Below are 12,451 nucleotides of genomic sequence, written 5' to 3'. Positions count from 1 at the left end.
TTTCCCATATTATGTTTGAGTTCAAATTCTTTTAAAAAGGTAAAAAGAGAAAACATTTTTCTTGGAAAGCTTTAAAATGCACATTAATAAAGCTTGGTGGGCACTCTCAGTTAAATTTGGTACTATTTTTTGTCTTACTAGTAAATTGTTTACACAGCCTATTTTAGCTCACATATTTACCATACAAAGCAATGACAGCTCCGCTGGCATTACCAGAATTACATAAGTGTATGGGTTTATAAAGTGGATTTTTTTTACCTATTTGCTCGAATAATTGATGGTGCTTTGGTTTTAAAAGGTGTGTTACACATGATGGCTCTGCATATTTGCACTGTAGCTAGGACTTTTATATTACTCCCACTTCATAAATATTATTGAGCAACAACCTATGAGATTTTAAATGTTTAAGAAATAAAATGTTGGTGAGAAAAGCAACACAGAATAAAATATTCCAATTTTCCACTTTCTAGATGATTAGGAATTGTGCTATTTTACTTCCTAAGTATAAGAGCAAGCCCACACTAGGAAGGAGCACGATCTGGAGGTCTCACCACAGGGGTTTCCCTAGCTGTTTTTGTTTATGTCTTTAAAGCCACATAATATGCAACCAGCCTTCAGACCGTGCCTCCCCTCGGGCTGTCAGCCTCAGAAGCCCTTAAAGTCTTCTCAGGTTAACGCTCCTCATTAATTTCTAGCGGATTACACCCGGGCTGCCCCAGGTCTTCCCAACAGTGGCTCTGTGTGCTGCCTGTGTATGGCTTGTCCCAGAGGTTTCACCTGCCTCCCTGGACTGTGGCACCTGTCCTTAGGCGCTCTGCAATGCGCTAAATATATGTCCCAGCTTCATTCGGGCTGGGGTGCTTTCCAGGCCACGGTAGCACTGCAGCACCACGGGCCAGGTCCAGCAGTTGCAGATGAACTGGTCTCGGCGGAGAGCCCTTGGGAGAGGATTGCTCCCAGCAAGAAGGTGCTTGGCTGGGCACCTCCTGGGCTCTGCAGAAATGCACTGATTTAGCAACGGTCTGTCATTGCCAGCTCATCACTGAAATGCAACTCATAGGCAGCCATGTGGCTTTCGCTGATAACTTGACTGAGCCTGAAACAGCTGGGAATGAGCAAAAGCAGCTCAAGGTCATTTTTGTGCCTCTTCACCCACTTGCGTTTCTAAGGGGCATGCAGCCGTCTCTCTCCCCAGCCTTCAGCGCGCAGCTGAGCAGAGGAAGGAAGCTGCTCTCCACGGTTCCTCCTCCAGACTGGCAGGGTAGTTGTTTCAAAGAATTTCGGGTTGCGCATTGCCTCAGCTGCACTCCCTGGGGACCCCAGGGATCAGAAGACCAAACGAGACAGCGGACCCAGCTCTCCTTCACAACAATAGAGGGCATTACCAACAAGTAAGGATATATAATGCTTGCCTTCCAAATATGCCCATCTTCTGAGCAGAAATGATAGTTGCCTTTGTGCAGGCATAATTTTATAATTTTAGTAAGTAATTTTACTTATTCCATAAAAAATTATTCCATGTGAAATTATGATGCATTTTTCTGTCCACAATATCTTAATCAAGCATTTAAATATATTTTTAATTAAAACTAATAATCCTCTAAATAAACAGGAGGAGGAACTAGACAATGTGAGATTGGAAGTCAAAATACTGAGGTTAATTGGCAGACACAATATCACAGGAAAAAGTTTTCCTCATGCTTACCTTACGCCTACCCTCCCATCTTAGGCTTATATCTTCCTAGAAGACTTGAGACATTTATGAACCTGCAAATTTCTTCTTGGTCACCCTTAAACTCAAACTCCCACCTTTGCATTAAGTTTAACTTTTAATTTTAAAACATGTATTTGGCAGTCCGACCCAGTCAATCATACATGCTGTGACTTCTCCAAAATACTCACAGAAATAATAACGAGTGAAAAGGTTTTATGAATATCCCACGCTCCCTCATTTTAGTTCTTTATGACCCAAAGCAGTAGCACATCTTGTGCCATACTATGTAAAAATGAGTTGGTGGTATAGCAAACGTAGCACATCAACAGGGGTCTCAAGCTGTTCTTGCAAGCATTTGTTCCCGTGCTTAACGTTAGGCCCTGGAGAATGGAAATCAAAGGGTCTGTACGTACATACAGCAAGGCTTTGCATAAGTGTTTCTGCCTTCAAAGCCAAGAGGAGAAATTTAGTGATGCTAAATGGAAGTTAAAAAAGAAAGTTTTGTTCATCTTTTTGGTGTCTGGTGTTAAGCGAGCTTCCATCCTCCCCCCGCCCCAAAGACTGCTGGGTACAGAAATGAAAGTGCATGAATCTGGGTATTGGTTTACTGGGATCTGTTTATTTCTTGCTGTGCTCTTATAGTCTCTATGGTATAAGCTGACACAGAAGATGGATGGAAGAATGTTTTGTTTTAAAAACTTCCCTTCTTATGTAAGCAATTGCACATGCTCCTTTTATTATTATTTACAAATACAATATTTTAGCTAGCATTTTATTAAGGTTTCAATCCTGCAAATACTCGAGGCGTTATTAAGACATTAGAACTTAAGCCTATATGTAAATATTTCCAGGACTGGGGCCTACGCGTCTGCTCAAGTTCGCTTTGTTAACATTATATGATTGAGCTATGCGTTACATCACTGCACTAGAGGTTGCTTATGTGGTCAAAGTGTACTAATCGTCTTAATATGGAGTTGTGCAAATATGGTTATGTGCCAGAGGAGTGGCTGACGAGTTTCTCCAGATAAGCTGGAGAGATAACAAGCATGACTGTGCACTGAACTATGACAGTAATGTAAAATCTTCCCAAAACTGCAGGGAGTAGCAAGGGATCATACTGCCCCTGTTCTCTTTCTGCGAATGGTGGCTGGTCTGATCTAGTATGTTGTTCCGATGCTCAGACTGCTCAGTATTTTATCAGTTTAATCACTTCCATAATTTTAAGTTGTTGTTATGATCATAGTTTCTAGTAATTCTGTGGCAGTTTTTAAGATGAATGAACCCCCTCTTTGATTCTGGTTTTGGGTTTGGTTTCTTTTTTTTTTTTGTTAAGATTCCTCCAAACGTTAATGCATGTTGGCATCAACTTTTTTCAGAAGGGAAAATACTGAATGTAGTATTCATTTGACAGAATAATGCAGTAACCACAGATAACAGAAAGTGCATATGCACAGAGAGAAACAGAGGCCAGCAAGAGGCCTCCTAACCTTGACTCCTCCCTGTTCAGAGGAGCAGAGGAAGTGAAAATGGGATATTATCAATACAACCTATTCAAAATAATTATATCCCCTATATTGTCACGCATTTAATTCCCGAACAGAGAACCTGGTATTAGATTTTTGCAGGTTTGGAAAATCATGCACTGTATATAGGCAAAAGAGAAAAGTTGAGGATATTAGTTTCTTTGATAGCAGCAAACAGCATACTATTCCAGGGATCTTCTTCACTGCTTCTGCTTTTTTACTTTCTGGCCCCACTAGGTTAAAAGGGGATTAGATAGAGGGAAAATACAAAAGGAAGAAGGTTTTAATGTCACTGAGGTCAGAGAAAAGACAATGGAAACAAGAAGTCAGAAAGTGAAAACTACAGGATATAGTTGCCTTTCTGTGGCACTTTTAATCAGAGTACCTTATAGTTCTTTGCTGAAGATTAGTGTTACAACCTTTGTTATTTGACACATTTCATTGATAAAATAGAGAGATTTAGCAATTTGTCCCATGTGCCAGGCAAAGTCTGTGATGAAGTCTTGTCTCCAACTCAGCTGACCTTGTGAGTAACACTAACAACATGTTGGCATTGAACTATGGATATGTCCAGAGGTGAAGGGGACCTTTCAGGTGTCTGCTCTAGCCAAAGACACTTGAACAACTCTTATTGACTATGTGTCCTTGTACCTGAGAGCAAACAAGTATTTCTGATTTACTTTCTCCCTAACATTAAGTAAGTGCAAAGAAGCACTCTGAGAGCCCAGTCTAAGGTTAGAAGACAAGAGGGACAGAAAGCAGAAGAAAAACACAATGTAGCCTTCCCCTGCCCTGTTCAAATGTGGACAGAACTATAGAAAAACAAAGAGCAGATTAGCAACATACTGCGCTCTGTCCTGAACATCTTAAATTCCTGAAGAAAAGTATGGCAAAACTGAAGGCTCTGCAAATGTGTATGAATTGCATCAATATGCCAGAATTATTTTGTCTAACTGTTAATAAGCTGCTGAATCGCTTTGTGCCTCTGTTTCCTACCTCTTAAATAAAGACAACACTTGAGAGCGGATTCTGAGATGTTCTTTAATGACCGTGAGTTGCTTGTTTGAGAAACATATAAGCACAATGAGGGAGCCCAAAATACAGTATTTGGAAAGAGGTAATTAATGAGGGCTCCTCAAAGCTGAGAAGCTTTTTAAAAATGGAGTCTGCCCAGCTACTGGATTCAGTAACTGAATTTTTACATCTTTATGACTTTTGCTGCACCTAACCTTAGACGATTTGCTCCTGGTCTCTAAAGAAGTCTATACCAGAGATAGGTCTCCCAAGAACTACAAAGACATCTTACCCTATTTTGGTATACAGCAACTATTGAAGAAAGATCCATAGAACTGCACTTAAAACCATGACTATGCATTATAATCTCTTCCAGCATTTCTGAAATATTTGCTTAGGTCACGGGATAAATTGATGAATGCTTGGATTAAAGCACCTAAATAAAGAGCATGAAGCAAATCTCCAAATTTGCTGTTAAGTGAGGCTGCCTTTTAAGGTTCTCTCTCCTGAGGTATGTATTGCTGAGATTTTTACTTGCTTACATGTTATTTCCATCAGTTCTGAATAAAAGAAATGCGGGCGAGAGTATTTCATGCTTGGCTGGCTAGCATTTCTCTACTTGTGATACAGCTCCAGCTTGGCAGCAAGATAGAAGCTAGCAGCTGATCTCCATTACAATTGCTTGCAGGTATTGCTGGGGAACCTAGGGACTAGCAAAATCTTTTGGCCTTATAAAAACTGCACAGGCACATTAAAATCCCTCTTTTTAAAAGAGTAAAGCTCAGAGGTCGTGAGGCTTATTATTTAAGGGCTACATGCAGAGGTGTGTAACTGTTGCTAGATTCTGTACCATGTTTCTCCCGAAAGTTTCACTCTGCTTTTTGAGTAATAAAGGCATTGCCCCATTTACTGCTCGAATGGCTACTGTTGTGTGTTGGTTTTAAGCCTCAGACTTCAGAGGCAGAGCCCCAACAGTAAACTGAGGAGTCTCTAATGGTGTTTTCCAGTTCTGATGCAAGGCCCAAGGAAGTCAGTGGTGGTTCAGTCTATATAGTTTCTTATTTAAAATCAAAGCAGGAGTTAAGATGAAAATCACCAACCATGAACTAGTATGCAAGAGCAGATCATAAAACACACGTTGAAAAGGTTAAGAGTGCTTATAACATCCATCTCTGTGCCAGCATTGACAGAAAGAGTAGCACCTCCTGGTCCCACACAGTCTGCAGACATTGTGTTTTGTTTTTTCATAGTGTCTGGGAGTGCTGGGCTTCCAAGTATCAACTTTGTATATTTTATGAAATACATATACTTTATGAAATATATAACACACACATACTGTGTTAGCAATCTAGATGCAAGAAGACACAGAAGGAAAGCTGTCATCATTCTCTCCAAAGACAAAGGCAAAAGGTCAGTTCTACGCGCCCTGATAACCACAAAATAAATTCAAAAGACTTGTCCTCAGCATGCAGTTACCACAAGGGCAGCTCACACGTTTGAAACATGACTGAAATTCTTCAGTTTTTTTCACCCTTTCTAGATGGTGGCAGAGGGCTTCTGGATTCCTTATATAGCAACATCTATCTTTGGCTGTTTTGAGCAGTACTGTCAGGCACTGCTGTGGAACAAGTTGGACATTATCTAGTATCAGCAAAGGTGATAGAGTAACTGAGGATATTAGAATATTAAAATGCAAGATATCTAACTATAAAGGATACCCTAGGGGCTTGTGTCTGGAGAATTCCCTTTCATTACAGTAACAGAAGAAAAACATTTTACAAAATGTAGGAGGTCAAGACACATTCTCTAAATTAAAGAGAAAGAGTGAAAAATTTGCAGTCAAACATTTTGAACACTACCATGATTATCGTGATTAGTGTAATATTGCTGTCATGAATACAAGTCTGTACTTTAAAGTCTGCACTTTAAAACAGTGGTTTTAGATAACTTCAAGCGGTGTGTTGGATTATAACAGAAACCAGACAATATACTGACCCCACATACATGAACTTATAGCCACAACTAGAATGGCTCTAACTTTTTTTTTTTTTAGATGGTATGGGTATTCAAAAGGAAAAAAACCTGTACCAGGCAAAAATGGTTTTGCATGAGCACTACAACAAAGGCCATTTATCCAACGGCAGTGACCTTTAGATCCATGCAGGAAAGGTGAGGTTTTTTGGGGAAAGAGAGAGGGAGGCAGAGAGGGACCCTTGCAGAACACAGAGACCAACACAGACCAAGATGGCTTCCAGGAACTGGCGTTTGAACTGCATTTCAGGAGGAAAGCCCATCTAATCCAGTATCTAGAAAAGCACAGATTAGATGGGCCTAAACATGTATATAAATTGTTTGGGAGCGGAGAGTGGTTAATCACTTTCCTTAATGTTTTGTGCCCTTTGTTAAATGTACTTACTGCCAACTCTTGATTATCCAGCATAATGAGAAGGAAGGGTGGGGTAAAAGGGGATGAAACAAAAATACGGAGTAGGTAAAAAATGTAAATTAGGGTCTCAAAAACATACAAGGAGAATGCAAGAAAGAAAATGAAGGTTAGTAAAATGGATCCTCGTATTAGTAAATCCACTTGCCAGTTAAGCTCCGTGCAAAACTATGGGTACCTGGCACTTTAGGTCTGGAAGTAGTATCACACCGAGCTAATGAACCCAGTGATGGTAGGACAGCAACACCAACTCACGGGCTTCCTTGCCCGTCCTCCACCTGCCAGGCCAAGCTGCCCATTTCCACCAGTTGCTGCAGCGCATCATGCCTTCTGCGGAGCCGACACAACTGTTTGTGTGGCTGTGCTAGAATTAGGGTGAGGGAAAGGCCCAGGCTGAAATATAGCTCTGCAAAAAAAGAAAGGTTTCCTGTTCATGTTCAGATTTGTTAATATTTTGGTATACGGAGTATCAGCATCCTATAGGCTCTGGTCACAAAGACCAAACCATGTCCAGCTAGACCAAGAGAGCAGCAAGCAGAGCACAGTGCAGCAAGATGGAAACCTCCCTGCAGTCAGCGTGTCCTGTGCCCCTGTCCTCCATCTGCAAAGTGTGGATAACTGTCTCCTACATCACATAGACATGTTGAGGGTGAGAAAAGCATTAATAGGTGTGATTGTTTGAGTTAGTTTGAGTGATGAGTCATGGAAACTGTAACACTTCTTGCAGCACTTGTGAAATCCTCTGTCCAAAGTACACTGAGAAAATGTGGTATCTATTGAAACTGCAGTGTGATAAAAATATTAAAATGTCAGTGGAGCTCAGGGTATGCATGAATGTGCTTCATTCCCATTGCCAGTTGCTGAGGGACTTTGCAGACAACATTATGGTTATATTTTAACTTCTGAAGCACTTTAGCAGGCATCGTATAATGCAGCTTTTTGTTTTGCCTGATTCCTTTTACTTGATCCCTTCTTTCTACAGAGACTTTTGTATATTTGACACTAGCAGTTGTTTTGACCATGAAAATCTGGATTTAGGTCAGCTGTTCACAGGCAATTTAAATGGTAACACAAATTCTTCAGTAGGACTACTTCTACCACCAGAAAGTGAGATACGCATTGGTCACTCCCTCAAGAGTCTTTTAAACCATTTGCCAGTGGATTTGTGATACAGCCATGTCTGAATTCACATTCCTATGCAAACTTCCCACTTCAGAATTACCATACTTCAATAAGAGACTTTTGCCAAGGTATGTGACTGATAATTGCTGGGGGGAGAAGTTAACATAAAACTAAATGCTAAGCCATCTGCTAGGTGTTGATCTAGCCAGAAAACTAGCATTAAATATATGCACAGCTTTGCTTCCACTAGTCTTATAATATATTACTTAAAATGCATTAGCTCACAGGCTCTAACAAGCACATCAATCAGCAGAAGACCGGGAGTTGCTAACAACCTCTGAAGTCCTTGATCAGATACGGATACTATAGCAGACAGTTATATATGCTATTATGCATGTGGCCCACTCTTGGTCAAGACTGAGGCATACTTCCTCGCAGAGCCAAAGCCACTCAAGCATATCCATCAGGATAAACCATTAGCAAGATACAGCTGCCCTAGTTTGAGCATACCCAGCCACAGAACGAACTGCGCTCCACATCAGCCAGCAGCATCTTCCACATCACCCTCATTATCATCTGGTCTAACCTATTATTAGTGGCAGCAGAAGACTAAGACATGTGGCTACAACACTAGAAGGATGCTGAGAGCCACAGGTTACTATGGGATTTTTACAGCTGCCTGATAAACAATAAAGCAGTGTGAAGACCCCAGACTGCAGTCTCTGTACATTGTAACTGACTTTTGCCTTCCTTTTTCAATTCCTCTCCACTCCTGCCTAATGACAAAACGGTTGAAACATTTTATCATGGGCAAAACTCAATATACTTTTCACCATGCTTATTTCAGAAAGAGTCAAGCACATAAAACAGCAGTAAAAACTTGCTTGAAGAAGCCATAAGAAAAATTCAACTGAAAGCTAGTTTGGTAGCTGATAACACGGTCTTTAGGAGATATGTCAGGTGACCTGAACTACATATGCTCCTACCTCTGCCCAGTAAAAAAAACTGTTAAAGAGAGAAATTATGGCATCACCTTTAATGCCTGTAACTATATTAAAGTCACAGAGGTGGTATTATATTAGTGCAAAATACCTACATAAAATATCTTTGTGATCTAAAAAGGACTGGCACCAAGTAAGTAGATTTTTATTTCTACAAATGTTGATGAGTTTAGACTAAATCTAGCTTCCTCGCTGACCTTACCTTTATAAATTGAACTAACCTAAATCCCATATTCAAAATGTTGTTGCATTACACTTGCTGAATAACAAAGTGTTTGACTGAGGCAGCACCGAGGTAGACTGAGTTTCTGTTGAATCGAGCTTTGATGAACATTTACTAATAGAAAGCAGAAAGAATCGGTAATTGGCTTCATTTTGAGTGCATACAGTCCTTACGCAGGCTGAGAATAAAATTTGGGGGTTCCCAAAATTTCTGTAGCTATTTTTCCAGCAACATTGATCGCTAGCTCATGGAAAAGGAGAAATTTGGGGAAATTGATGATCATGTGGAATCACATGATTCCCCTCCTCCCGCTCCAAAAAATTTCTGCCAGGTGTTAAAGTGAACTTTGTTTTGTTTTTCCTGATTATCAGAACAGTTGGCCAAAACTAGAGGGTTTTTTCTCTTATCCCAGGTTCTCATCTCATATTACACTGTTTAATAAAAAGCAAGTGTTAGTGATATCAAAATCAATAATGAAAAAAAGTAAACTATGAAGTCATAGATCACAGAAGACATCATAGCTGAACAGTATTGACAACAAGTCTTGTTCAGTACATTCACTCATCCTCAATGGCAATGAATTTCCTTCCTCTCTACAAAGCCAAACCACTCTTACTGCTCAATAACTAGTAAGAAAGTGCTTAGAAGTGTTGATTGCAGGTGAAGGTTTTAGAAATCACCAGCAGTGATGGGAAATAATATTACAAAATTAGATGAACTCCAGACAAAATATTTTGGTTTAAGCTTATTGGAAGCATTCTTCAGGGGATTTTTTATAACTGCATCATCACCAGTCTTTCATCCCATTCAGTGGGCCTTACGTGCCCTCTGCTGTTTTAATTCTAAATTATAACAACTCTTGAAGGATGTTATCATTCTCTAGCATATCAATGAATAGTTTGGAAATGTGCTTTTCCATTTTGGAAATAGCAGCTTGAACAAACAATGGAAATTTAAACTTCATCACTGTTAATACTACTTAGATATTGATACCACTTTTTATATTTAATCCATAAAAAAGTATTCTTGCAGTGCAGAATAAAATATGATGATCTATTAGCTCCACCTGGTGGTTCTAAAATTTCTTTACACATTTTTCCTTGATAGTTTTTTTCCTCCTAGCAGCACTAGAAATTTATTTTAAAAATGAGAAGTTTTGTATGACTTGTCTATGTTTTCATCCCTCTAAGTGAAATTTGGCAAAAGTTCATAAGTTTTAGAATTCTAATATAACCCTTCCAAAAGTATAACCTGGCTCTTGATTTAGACAAAACATGATTTGCGTTTTGACCCCAGTCCTAAAAATGCATGTACACAGGCTTTCTTGTCTTGAATTGAACTCACTAGGGTTATTTGCATACACAACTTTAAGCACTTCCAAGGCTATACTCATAGTGTGTGGCAACATCACACCTCCATTATGAACCAAATGTTTTGCTTGTAATTTTAATTGTTCCTTTACAACCTGATTTATGTTCACTTAGTGCCAATCCTTTATACGCCTAACTGACATTTACAGCAGCACATTAGCAATAAGAGGAAAAGGGGGCGATTGCGGAAGGGGTGCCACTTTGCTAAAACTCTTTCTTGGATATTATATAATGACAGGAAACCTTTAAACTACTTGTCCTAACCATAGAAGTATTGAGAATAGTACTAAAACACAAGCATTTTCAGCAGAACATAGCTTGAAAACCTAGGAGGTGAACAGTGAAACATTTTTCAAGAGAAATTTTTATAGGCGAGTGCCACCTGGTGGAAAAACAGGAAGACTTTTCATACAAAAAAGCTGTTTTAAGGTGGTCAGGACATTTTCAAATCGGAGATTTAAAATCAAACAGTAACAAAAAAGTACTGCCACAAAGCCACAGGTGCTTTGCACAAGCTTTGCGAGTACATCCCCGGTGGACACTGAAGTGGCTGAGCTCTAGACCCTGCTGATCTATGCATTTTTATCATTATACTGATACACTGGATGGCTTTCATACTTTTAGTTAGTATCTCTGTAAGCATAGCTATTTTGAATCTAACAGAAGTTTTAAAATGAATGAGAAAAAACGTTTTCCTTTTTATGTACCACATTTTATTATAGACATTTGCATTCAGAATTAGAAGACCTTAAAACTTCAAAATATATGTAATTACTACCTATGTATTATATACAACACAGAATTAATAGCATGAATGAACTGCACCTCTATTGTGAGTTTTCTGTTTTAGGAAAAGCGTGACAGAGCTGGGTACCCATTACCAGATCTCAAAGGTAAGGTCATAGATTGTTACACATCTTCGACTCTCGACTGAAAAATGAGGCCTCTGTTTGTAACCAATGTGTATTTCTGTTCTTAACTTATCAACAGATGGCAATTGCAGTCTTTCAAAGCCAAACGTTGGCTAAAAAAAAAGTAGAGAAACTTGCTGCAGTATACCAACTAAAATCTCTCATTTATCACCATAGGCCCAGTTCTGATATTGCTCATCCCTGAGTGGAACCACACAACACTTATGTGGAATAAGTAAGTGGAAAAATCACATTTGTCTTCTCACACTCTTTACGCAACTTTATAAAATGTATGTTTCTAAAAATGTATAATTTGCAGAACACTGGGAAATAAATATAGTATCCAGCCACAAGAGGTAATCAGACTGTGCAAAAGACACAGAAACATGGATCCGTGTTTATGTGATAATGTTTAAAACAGGATGGAAACCCTTTGCTTCAGAATTTAGTTGCAGAAATAGGATGTTGTATCTTGAGAGAACAGTGGATACATAAAAATTTAGAAATGTTTTCTGTATCACCAAGATGTCGTAACAAGGATAATGTATTTTTCAGTTTCTTAGCCTCTGAGTTTTATCTTTGCATAAAATGTAGTGCCAATTGACACTAAAGCATTTTCTAAATTCAGAAGTCTAGGAACAGTCAGCAATAGCTGCAGTCCTTCTGGTTTCATTCATACATTTGCTTACTGGTTCTTTGCCCTACTCCGCAAAGAAAGGCCTCGACAAGGATAAAGTAGTAATTAGTTAAACTGCGCACATATCCGATACGTTGCATATAAAGAATTAAGTGGATTAGCTGTACCACTATGGTTGGTTATAGCTTTAAGGAAAAATTATTGGCTGCACCTACGCGAAAGTCTCTGTTTAAGTGATTTAAAAGGAATCGTTTCCCAGAACTACAGGTGCACGGCAGATTGCAGCACACACATTATGGCTGCGAAAGGGTTGCTCAAAAGAAAAAAAAGAAAGGGAAAAAGCACGACCTGGGATCTCCTTCCCTTGCCCTCAGGAGCTCACCGGCCAGCCCCGGCCCGCACGGCCACCCGCACCCCCCGGCGCCGCGCAGCGAGCGTAGCACGGCGCCCCGACAGCCGGTCCCGACGGCGGCCGTGCGCGGCGCGGCGCGCT

The 12,451-nt window shown here is 39.7% G+C and overlaps 1 long non-coding RNA gene across 1 annotated transcript in view; it reads right to left on the bottom strand.

The window, feature by feature from the left end:
* The window catches only part of LOC135330380 (uncharacterized), a 61,249-nt gene that overhangs the window by 47,518 nt on the left and 1,280 nt on the right, over positions 1-12,451 (bottom strand). The gene's annotated exons all lie outside the window — the stretch shown is intronic.

This window comes from Dromaius novaehollandiae, chromosome 1 (genome assembly GCF_036370855.1).
Source record: "Dromaius novaehollandiae isolate bDroNov1 chromosome 1, bDroNov1.hap1, whole genome shotgun sequence".
NCBI classification, from domain to species: Eukaryota; Metazoa; Chordata; class Aves; order Casuariiformes; family Dromaiidae; genus Dromaius; species Dromaius novaehollandiae.
Note: the sequence above shows the minus strand (reverse complement) of the source record. Positions and strands in the feature narration are given on the sequence as shown.